We start from the raw sequence: 9,586 nt of genomic DNA, 5'->3' as shown, positions 1-9,586 counted from the left end.
CCCCCCCCCCCCCCCCCAATTGTTCATCATACCTTGGGTCAGCCCCTGCCTTTTTCTTTGTTTACAAAGTGATTTTTGGTGGCAGGTTCAGTCAAATGGCTTGGAAGAAACCGACAGCTTTGGTCAAAAGGTTCAACTTCAAAGAAATAGATTTTCCAAGGGCAGGAAGAATTCCAAACCGATGTAGGAATGTCTAAATTGGGCGCGCTCCTTTGTTCCGGGGGTTCGCTTTTCTTGCGTTTTCTGCATCGCCTGGCCTCTTTCTACTGCGCACCACGCCTCCATTTTTGGCTGTCAGATGCCCAGAAAATCAATAAAAGTAACTGCGGGTCCCAGAGGGCCCTCTCCCCGGGGTGCAGGGAGCCCAGGAGGGGAGCCCTGGACCGGCACCCAACTGTGCTTCTCTCCTGCCCGAGCTGGGGGAGCCTCGGGAACCCCCAAACAGCAAACCAGCCCAACGTGGACGCTCTCCGCTGGGTAGGGCTTCATTTCAATGTTTGTTTCCGTCCTCTGGGGGACTGGCGGACCGCAGGGTCACTGGGCGGCGCGCCTGGATTGGTGCGCCCGGCGGGCACTGAGCCGGGCGCGGCGCCAGGCGGGGGCGCCCCGGGCCTTCGTGTCGCCGCGGGGGTGGGGGGGCGGGTTTCCTCCGCGCGGACCCCTGCACCCGGCCTCTGAGCCAGCCCCGTGCCCCCCTCCCCCCGCCCCAGGCGATCGCCGCAGAAGACAACGTTGTTGGCCGGAGGGGGGAGAGGGTCCCCGCCCCAAGGCGCGGCCCGGAGCCCGCTGGTCCCCAGGGCTGCTCTTCCCGAGAGGTAGGGGACACATGCGGAGAGGCGCTCTCCGTGGAGTTGGGCACCGAGGAGGGCGCGGGGATTCCGCGCGGCGCCCGCCCGCTGAGAACCCCATTACCGCGGACAAGGATCAATGCCTCATTTTTTAAAAATTATTGACACTTAAACTCTATTTTCCTCTCAAATCGCTAACCATTTCCTCCCTGGATCATTGCTGTTGTCAGAAATTGGGCCCCAGCAGCCCTGGGGGTGAAGTGGGGGTGCCGCAGGGCGGGGGAGCCCGTCCCTTGTTCGTGCCTGAGCCCCAGGTGCTGTGCACACAGCGGAGGACAGCAGAGGGTCCCTGCCCAATCCCTTACCCCTCACCCCCAGCCCCCACCGAGTCAGACAAACAAGGGGCTTTGTTGGCAAGCGGGGTGGGGAGCCCCTCTTCTAGAGCAGTGGTCAGAGAGACTCTTAGCGCCGAATATCTCTAGTGAGGGGTCACTGGGTGCCTGCGGGTCCCCACCAGCCTTATCGAAGGAAGGTCCTAGGTGCAGGTTGTCGCCAGTGTGGTGTTCAAAGCTCTGTCTGGAGGTGGTAGAACAGGCGCCTGCAGGGCTTTATGGGCTAGGACATTGGTCTGGAAAGATATGGAAGAACCACGTGCCCAGAAATATCAGCTTTTTTTGTTTTTGTTTTTTAATGTTTTGCGTTTCTTGAGGTGAAATTTACATAACATAAAATTAACCTTTTTTAACTGTACAGTTTGGTGGCTTTAGTACCTTCACCGTGTTACGTTCGGAAACACGTTCCTTACCCTGGAAGAAAAGCCATACCGCGTAAGCAGTCCTGCTGTATCCGCCCCCCCCCCCCCCCCCAGACTCTGCCACCACCAATATGCTCTTTGTCTCCCTGGATTTGCCAATTCTGGATATTGCATTTAAATGGAATCGCACAATCTGTGACCTTTGGCGTCTGACTCCTTCCACTTAGCATCGCGTATGTCTTTCTTTTCCATGACTGAATAATATTCCCTTGTATATATTGTTTACACCACAGCTTGTTTTTCCATTCATCCGTTGATGGACATTTGGGTTGCTTTTGCCTCTTGGCTGTCTCAAATAATAGCACCGTGCCTATTTGGGGGCCTGCTTTCAATTATTTGGGATGTATACCTAGGCGTGGAATTGCTGGGTCACTGGGTAATTCTGTGTTTAAATTTCTGAGGAACAACCAACCTTTATCAGCTTTTTTTTAATTTAAATTTTTTTATTTTTAAATTTTTTTGATGTTTATGTATTTTTGACAGAGAGAGAGAGCAGGAGCAGGGGAGGGGCAGAGAGAGAGGGAGACACAGAATCCGAAGCGGGCTCCAGGCTCTGAGCCATCAGCACAGAGCCCGACGCGGGGCTCGAACTCACAAACTGTGAGATCATGACCTGAGCCGAAGCCGGACGCTCAACCGACTGAGGCACCCAGGTGCCCCGAGCTTTTTCTTCAACCAATCAGTTCCTGGCACCACAATGCTTAACACCTTCTAGTGGCTTCCCTTACATTAGAATAAAATCCATTCTCCTTACCATGGCCTTCAAGGCCCTAAATGATCTGATCTTGCCAGTCTCTCGAACTCCACCCCTCACTTCTCCTCAACGCCCCCCCTCTCTAGCCAGAATTATTTTTGTTTTTAATTTTTTTGTGCTTTAGAGTTGCCAAACCTATTCCTGTCCCAGGACCTTTACATTTGCTCTTCTCTCTTGCCCTTTCTGTCCTGGGCACCTTCACCTTGTTGGGTTCCAACTCAGATGTCCCTCATAGAAGCTTTCTGTCACCACTCCATCTGTGTTTCCCTGAGCCTCGTGCCATGCCACAGTCTGCTATCCTGTGTCTACCTTCCTTGTGGCAGTTATTAATTACTCTCTAAAAATACCTTGCTTCCCCCTTGGTTTACGTGCTTCTGGTCTGCCTTCCTTACTGGAATATAATTTCCATGAGATCAGAGACAGTGCCTGGTGTAGAGTAAGACCTCAAATAAAAGGCCTCAAATAAATACTAATCACTAGAGTATTGTGGAAATTTTGTTAGCTGTTGCAAATGTTCCCTCAGCAATCTCCAGAAATGAGGTCCCCAGACAAAGAAGAATATTGACTGCCTCAAAGGCAGAGAACCGCGCACCCTTGACAGCTGGGTGTGGTCCTCCCTGCTTATAGTGTGGGTACAGGTCTGTGGGTGCGCGGGAGGGGTCCGCAGTCCACCTCAGGGACAAAACTGTTCTGATATCCCCATGCATTGGGTTCATCTGAGACCAGCTCCCCAAGCTCTACAAAAGAGCTCACAGCTGTCAAGTGGGTAGCAGCTGTCAGGAAACTTGGATTCAAGTCCAACCCTGCTAACCCGGGCACATGCCTTTTGTTGCCCTGAGCCTCAGTTGCCTCATCTGTAAAAGAGGCTGCTGACACCTGCCATCCGTGAGGCACGCATGAGATCGTGGGGAGGTGTTTTGCCAATGGACATGAGACACACATCGGTCATTATCACAACCATTAGTATGAAAAAATAGGCGGGCCCTGCCTGTGCCAAGGCGCGGGTGGGGAGGACAGAGCCTGGCAGCCTGGTCAGCATCTGCTGCGGCCACCCTAGATCCCTCTCCCGCCCTGTTGACCCTGGCCACACTCATGCCTGTGACCCTGGGGTCAACGCCTCTTCTTAATGCCTTTCCATTTCTCAGTTTGCTGACTGGGGTGATTTTCGGTGAGGTCCACATAAATACTTCAAAAATAATTCACGATGAAGAGGAACGCTTCTGGAATGGATGATGGCACCAGGAATTAAACGCTTTATAGGGCCGAGCGTAAATTATTTTAATGCATGTAATAGATCCGCCCAGGGAGACTTGAGCCCCTCTAGGTCATGCCTCTGTGCCCCCAGGGCCCAGGGGGTGTTGGGAGCAGGTGGCTGGGAGCCTGCTCTACTGGGGCGTGAATCATTCCCCTCTCCAAAGACCAATTCCCCCAGCACTTAGGTCCTCCTAACCTGAGGAAAGAATGGAAGGTTTCCACGTCTGGCCAGGCGGAGACAGGAGCCAGGGGACCGGTGGGGCAGTGTGAGAGCATTTGTTAGCAATGACGACGGTCTGACCTGCACCCTGCCTTCCATTCATTGTCTGCCCCCCTGGAGGGAGGTGAGGAATGCTGCTATATGGCACCAGGCATTTAAAATATTTTGTCTTCCTTGAAAATGTTGGGCGGCAGGACTAATGTTCCAGTTCAGGTCCTCAACAAACAACATTTTACATTTACACTCATTGCACGTTAGCGCAGGAAGAAATCTTAGGGAACGCTGTGCCCAGCATACCCATTCAAGAGAAGAGAAGCTCAGGGTTGTGGTCCCCCGGACATGGAAAATAAACACACGTGTGATATCTAAGGGCTATCTAAGTCATATTTATAGAGCGATATCTCAAGATTGTTGTTGTGGCTTTGTAATTACTGAAGAGGTTTGTAATCCCAGATGAAAGCATTCATTGATTCCAGGATGTGTAACCATGACCTCTATGGTCAGGCAAAGCATAGTGACAGTGCTTTATGTAGACCAGTTGTCTCATATCTGGAAAGAAGCTTTTATTCACTCAACGTGTAATGATGAGCATGCATTGGTTCTAGGGCATGTGCTGGGTGTTGGCCGGACAACTCTGAGCCAGACGTGAACTCTGCTCTCAGGAGACCTGCAAATGCTTGGTGACCTTAGGAAATACCCACATCACAAAGCTTCAAGTGATACAGGCAGTGTGCTCTACTGAGTTCTGGGGCAAGTCTCCTTCCACAGGTAGCCCCTTGATCGTCTGTCCATCTGTATCTGGGATGCCACCCTCAGTGATTCCATCACACACACCAGAGTCAATGTGATTGAGCATAAGAGCAGTGGGGATAGAACTTAGAGAGAGCAACCATTTCCAGGGAAAGCATGGTGAGGTGAGGTGATGGGGCCTTGAAGGAAAAATAGGATCTGGATGTGAGAGGCAGAGGGAGGGTGGGGAAGGAGGTTCCAGGAGAGAGGGTCAATGTGCCCCAAAGGTTTCTGAGGGCGTTTTTCAACCAGCAAATGGACCAGGAGGGTCCAAGCCCAAAGATGGGATGAGGGGTTGCGGGATGAGGCTTCTATAGGCAGGTGCTTATACCAAATGTCTATCGATGGATGAATGGATAAAGAAAATGTGGTGCATATATATAATGGAGTATTACTCGGCAATCAAAAAGAATGCAATCTTGCCATTTGCAAACTATGTGGATGGAACTGGAGGGTGTTACGCTAAGTGAAATGAGTCCGTCAGAGAAAGACAAAAATCATAGGACTTCCCTCGTATGAGGACTTTAAGAGACAAAACAGATGAACATAAGGGAAGGGAAACAAAAATAATACAAAAACAGGGAAGGGGACAAAACAGAAGAGACTCATAAACATGGAGAACAAACTGAGGGTTACTGGAGGGGCTTGGGAGGGGGGGATGGGCTAAATGGGTCAGGGGCACTAAAGAATCTACTCCTGAAATCATTGTTGCACTATATGCTAACTAATTGGGATGTAAATTTAAAAAAATAAAAAATAAAAAAAAAAGTATTAAAAAAATAAATCTATAGGCAGGTGCTCATAGAATGGCCCCAGTGTGTTTTCCCAGTATTTTTCATTGTCATGTAGATCAGGAGGGGACTGACGGAGTCTGTTACTGAAAGAAGTTAGGCTGGCTGGTAAGGAAATAAATCATGCTACACTCCAGGAGGACTTTCGAATGGGAATGAAAATTGTAGCCCACAGAGGGAATCTTTTGAAGCGGTTGATGATTACTGTCCACCAATGGTATAAATTGAGTGTATCATCTCCTCCATTAAGCCTTCCCTGTCCACCTCTGGGACAATTAGTTTCTGTCCGTGCTCCCAAAACACAAGGCTCTGGGACAAGAGTTCAGGACTGACCACAGTGTGTCCTGGCAGGTTCTGCTTGTCTCCACCGAGGCTGCCCTGGGTCATTTGAGGGCAGTGGCCCGGCTGGTTCGTTCCTGGATTCGTGGTGACCTGTAACGGAAGCCTCATGTATGCTTCCTGGTTCTGTCTGTATAAATAAACCAAGTTTAAAATCTGGACTTCCTGAATTTTTGTTCAACACAACCACACCATCTCCCATTTTAGGTTTCTGGAAAGAAACCACTCAAACCATCAAAAATATAATTGGCTCTTAGATGGCAAGCTTGTTCAGAGCCAGAATGGTGTATACCTCATAGCATTAGCAAGGCGCCTGGCACCAGTGTGCATCCAGTCAATGTCCACAAAAGGCGCACCGCGGGGCCGCAGCTCATGTTGTCAATGCCCTGCTCCAGGTCCCCTTAGCCCACCTCCGAGTCCCTCTGCAACTGTGGCGGACAGTTCCCAGCCACTGACAGCTTCTTGTATAAAGAACCATAGGAACATGCCCAGCGGCAGGGAAGCCTGGATGTGCTGGGGATTTCATGCCCCCTCCCCCATCCCCCGCTGCCCACACCCTGGGACAGCCTTCAATCGATGAAAGAAGGGAGTCAAGTGAATACATGCCCAGACACTGGTGACCTCTGCAGTCCTCAAAGGGCCCTCCCAGGACTGAGTCCCAGTGGCCCATTGGGGCATCCAGTTCTGGCTTTTCTCCCATCCTTGCCTCCCACCCCCTCCCCTCATCTGTGCTTCCTGGGGGTCATCTCCTAAATGAACTACCTGCACCCACATTCTTGTCTCACCTTCCTCTGGGGAGGAACCCAGGCCAAGACTGGAGCTAAATAAATACATGAATGAATGTTGAATGAATGAAGGCACACAGGAATGGGTGCGTGTGTGGAATGGCGGAAAGACGAGAGGGGTCTGAGAATGAGCTCTGCACACCCCACAGTCTTCTCTGGGCTGCTCTGGGGCCAGGCTGGTGGAGGGGAAGGCTGTGCGGGGCCTTCCTACCGCACAGACTCAGGTAGAGAGGACCGCGTCTTGGTGGTCTTGTCTCTGCACCGCCATGGGGACCACGAGGCCTTTGTCCCAAAGATGTGAGTATAGTCGGGGACCGGCACTCAGCCGGGTTCCCGGAGCATGCTTCCACCTGGAGTCCCAGGAAAGTCCAGCCATCCGTGCTGGAGGGAGGGAGAAAGACAGGTGTCCTCCACACTGCAGTGAGACCATACGTGTTTGGAGCAGAGTCTTGCAAAAATAACCCGGAGGCCCAGATAACTGAGATGGGAGAGGGGAATATGGAGAGCGGGGCCGAACGAGGAGAGGATTCGGCGCCTCTTCCAGATGGCTCCTTCCCACCCCCCACCCATTTTGATACGAGGACAGGAACGCATCATGTACCTGAAGGCGGAAACAGAAGGCTCCACCGAAGATTGGACGGAGAAAGCCAGACGCTGCGGAACAGCCAGCCTTCTCCCGGGACCGGCTGTGAGCACTGCTAAGAATAGACCCGGGCCAGGACGGAGTCTCTCTCCGCAGGAGTCTTGGGAACATTCTAAACTCGTGCAGCCGAGCCCACTCGCCGCAGCCTGGCTGGGAGGGGGGCTCAGAGCGCACGGCCTACACCTCTGCAGCTGCGTGCAGAGCAGTCCTTTCTGGAAGCAAATGGGTCATCATTTGCAGCAGGAACATGGCCTTCCCTTCCTGCGGCGGGCTCAGTCACTTTGCATCCCCGGAATGATTTCAGTCACTGTGTATATGCACCAAGTGTCTACTGCATGCATCGTCTGTGCCTGGCACTGAGGGACGCAGGAGAGAGGAAACGTCCCTGCCCTTGGAGATCTGGAGTCCGCTTGCCGACCTAAGACCATTGGATGGGGTGGGGAAGAGAATCCCGGGGAATTCACCGGGCGTGGAGCCTGGAGAGAGACTTTGGCCGATGGCGGGGGCGGGTGCAGAAATAAGACCCCGATGGGGGGAAGCTGGGCCGCGGAGCCAGGGAGGAGAGAGCTGGGGGTGTCCTCGGGCTCCAGAGCTTCCCAGGAGACCGCTAGGTGGTGTCTATGAAGCCAGCAGGGAAGCGGAGTCACAGGCCACGGCTGCACCAGGCAGGCAGGGACCGGCTGAGTAGAAGCGGGACAGGAAGGGAGTGCGCTCTCTCTCGAAATTTGGCAATGGGAGATATGGTCAGTGTCGGGGTCAGTGGAGCAGAAGGTCAGCGTGGCAGGCTGCTAGTGTGGGGGTCGTCCGTGTCACGGCCGCTGTCGTTTGAAGAAGCGCATCCCCTACACCAAGTCGCACAGCCGGGTGGGAGAAAGTCCTGGCCTCCGGCCGACACACGGCAGACTCCAGTGCTCCAATCCGGCCCGTCTCCGGAAACCCCCAACCCACCTGTTAAGGTAGAAAATCGAACGCTCCTTCAACAGTTACTCCTTGAATAAAATCCTGCAGTTTGAACAGCACCAGGCCTAAGTGGTTTAGTTTTTAGAGGCCGGTAACAAAAGCTCATGGATGGGGGCAAGGCTCACGGTCCTCAGAGGAACAGAGCCATGGCTCTGACCCCAGGACCCCTGACAGGACAACACTGTGCATGCACCTTGGGCTCGAGGATGGCTCTGTAGAGCTGCTGTTTGTGATCGCATGCACTTGTTAGAGGGATGTTTGCTGAGCACCTACTGTCCCTGGTGTGCACCGAGGAGGGGCTGTGTCTGGTGTCTTAGGCTCCCAGGGGACACCAGTTTGGGCACAGGAATGAGGACCCTGACCTTGTCCATGCATTCCTTAGTGCAACCTTCAGATGTGTTTCAAGAGCCTTCTCTGTAATAGGTATTCACCGGGGCTCTCTCTTGTGCGGAAGCTGGGTCTCTGGGAGGAGATAAAGAAATAAATCAACGTTTTTAAGGAATGTCATCTCAGAAAAACAAAGTACAGTGACTTTACTGTGATTTCCCCTGACGTAAGGCCTCAGGCTTTATCTACCACTCTCCGGTAGAAGGGGCCAAGGAGGAGAGAGCAGCAGGGACCCCCACGCTTCACTCTACCCGCTGCCTTGTGGTTGGTGGGATTTAGGACTTGCCATCCCCAGAGCGGCTGCGTGGATGTCAGCCTGACAGACACCGTTAATGCCTCCTGGGCCCGATCAGCTTGTCCTTCCTCCCTGAATTCTGTTTGCTGCTCCTGACCAGTGTGGGTCTCCTCTCCCCTTCATCTTTTAGAAATCCAATTTTACAAGCTGTTGGTCTTGAGTGTGGACTGTTGCATTTTATTAATTTGGGAAAATATTATTTTTAATGACTCCTGTAGCCAAAGCTTCCCCCGCCCCCAGCTGCCGCCCACGGGGAAGACCCCTTTGTTTGGGCTCTTTTCGTCATCCGGAGCACGAAGGGCCTGTTGTGGGCAGTGCGTGGCCGCACAGCGTTGCGATTAAGTGTCCTGGCCTTCTCCTCGGGCTGTCACCGTGAGAGGGGAAGCAGTACTTTTGGGGTTTTGCTTTTGTAATTTACTGGGCAGTTCTTAGCACACCCAGTGATCCTAGCACGCTCAGTGATTGCTGGTGGCCTGCATGGACCAGTTCCACTCGCTGACACAGGAGCAAGATGGAAACGAACCCCGTTTCTAGACTGTCTTTTCCATCCTTGTCTCAAACGAGGCCATTTGGCAGGGGATGGAGTGTATGGTCATGGCGGGCACTCTAGAGACGGTTCCTCGCTGCCCATTGTGTGGCAGCTGAACCCCTTTGCGGGTTCCTCTGACCGCTCACCCTGGTACCCAGCCTCTGCTCCCTTGGGTCCACCAGCTTTATCTGTTTGCACGCCCCCAGTTCGGTGTCCCTGGAAGCTCTGGCCCGTCCAC

The 9,586-nt window shown here is 52.8% G+C and overlaps 2 long non-coding RNA genes across 2 annotated transcripts in view; one reads left to right on the top strand and one right to left on the bottom strand.

Moving 5' to 3' along the window:
• The first annotated feature begins 365 nt into the window (after nt 1–365).
• LOC109251574 (uncharacterized) overlaps nt 366–9,586 on the top strand; it is a 115,350-nt gene continuing 106,129 nt past the window's right edge. The window contains exon 1 of the long non-coding RNA XR_002073583.2: nt 366–477. This is a non-coding gene — a long non-coding RNA (uncharacterized LOC109251574). The remainder of the gene's footprint in view (nt 478–9,586) is intronic.
• On the bottom strand, nt 4,379–8,594 carry LOC128778038 (uncharacterized). The gene is made up of 2 exons (XR_008423363.1): nt 7,136–8,594; nt 4,379–5,879 (listed from the first exon to the last, which is right to left on the bottom strand). It is a non-coding gene; the product is annotated as an uncharacterized LOC128778038 (long non-coding RNA).

The sequence above is a fragment of the Panthera pardus genome, unplaced genomic scaffold (genome assembly GCF_024362965.1).
Source record: "Panthera pardus isolate Hobbes unplaced genomic scaffold, ASM2436296v1 HiC_scaffold_18, whole genome shotgun sequence".
Taxonomy (NCBI): Eukaryota; Metazoa; Chordata; class Mammalia; order Carnivora; family Felidae; genus Panthera; species Panthera pardus.
The sequence above is the reverse complement of the archived record's forward strand: the minus strand, read 5'-3'. Positions and strand labels throughout refer to the sequence as shown.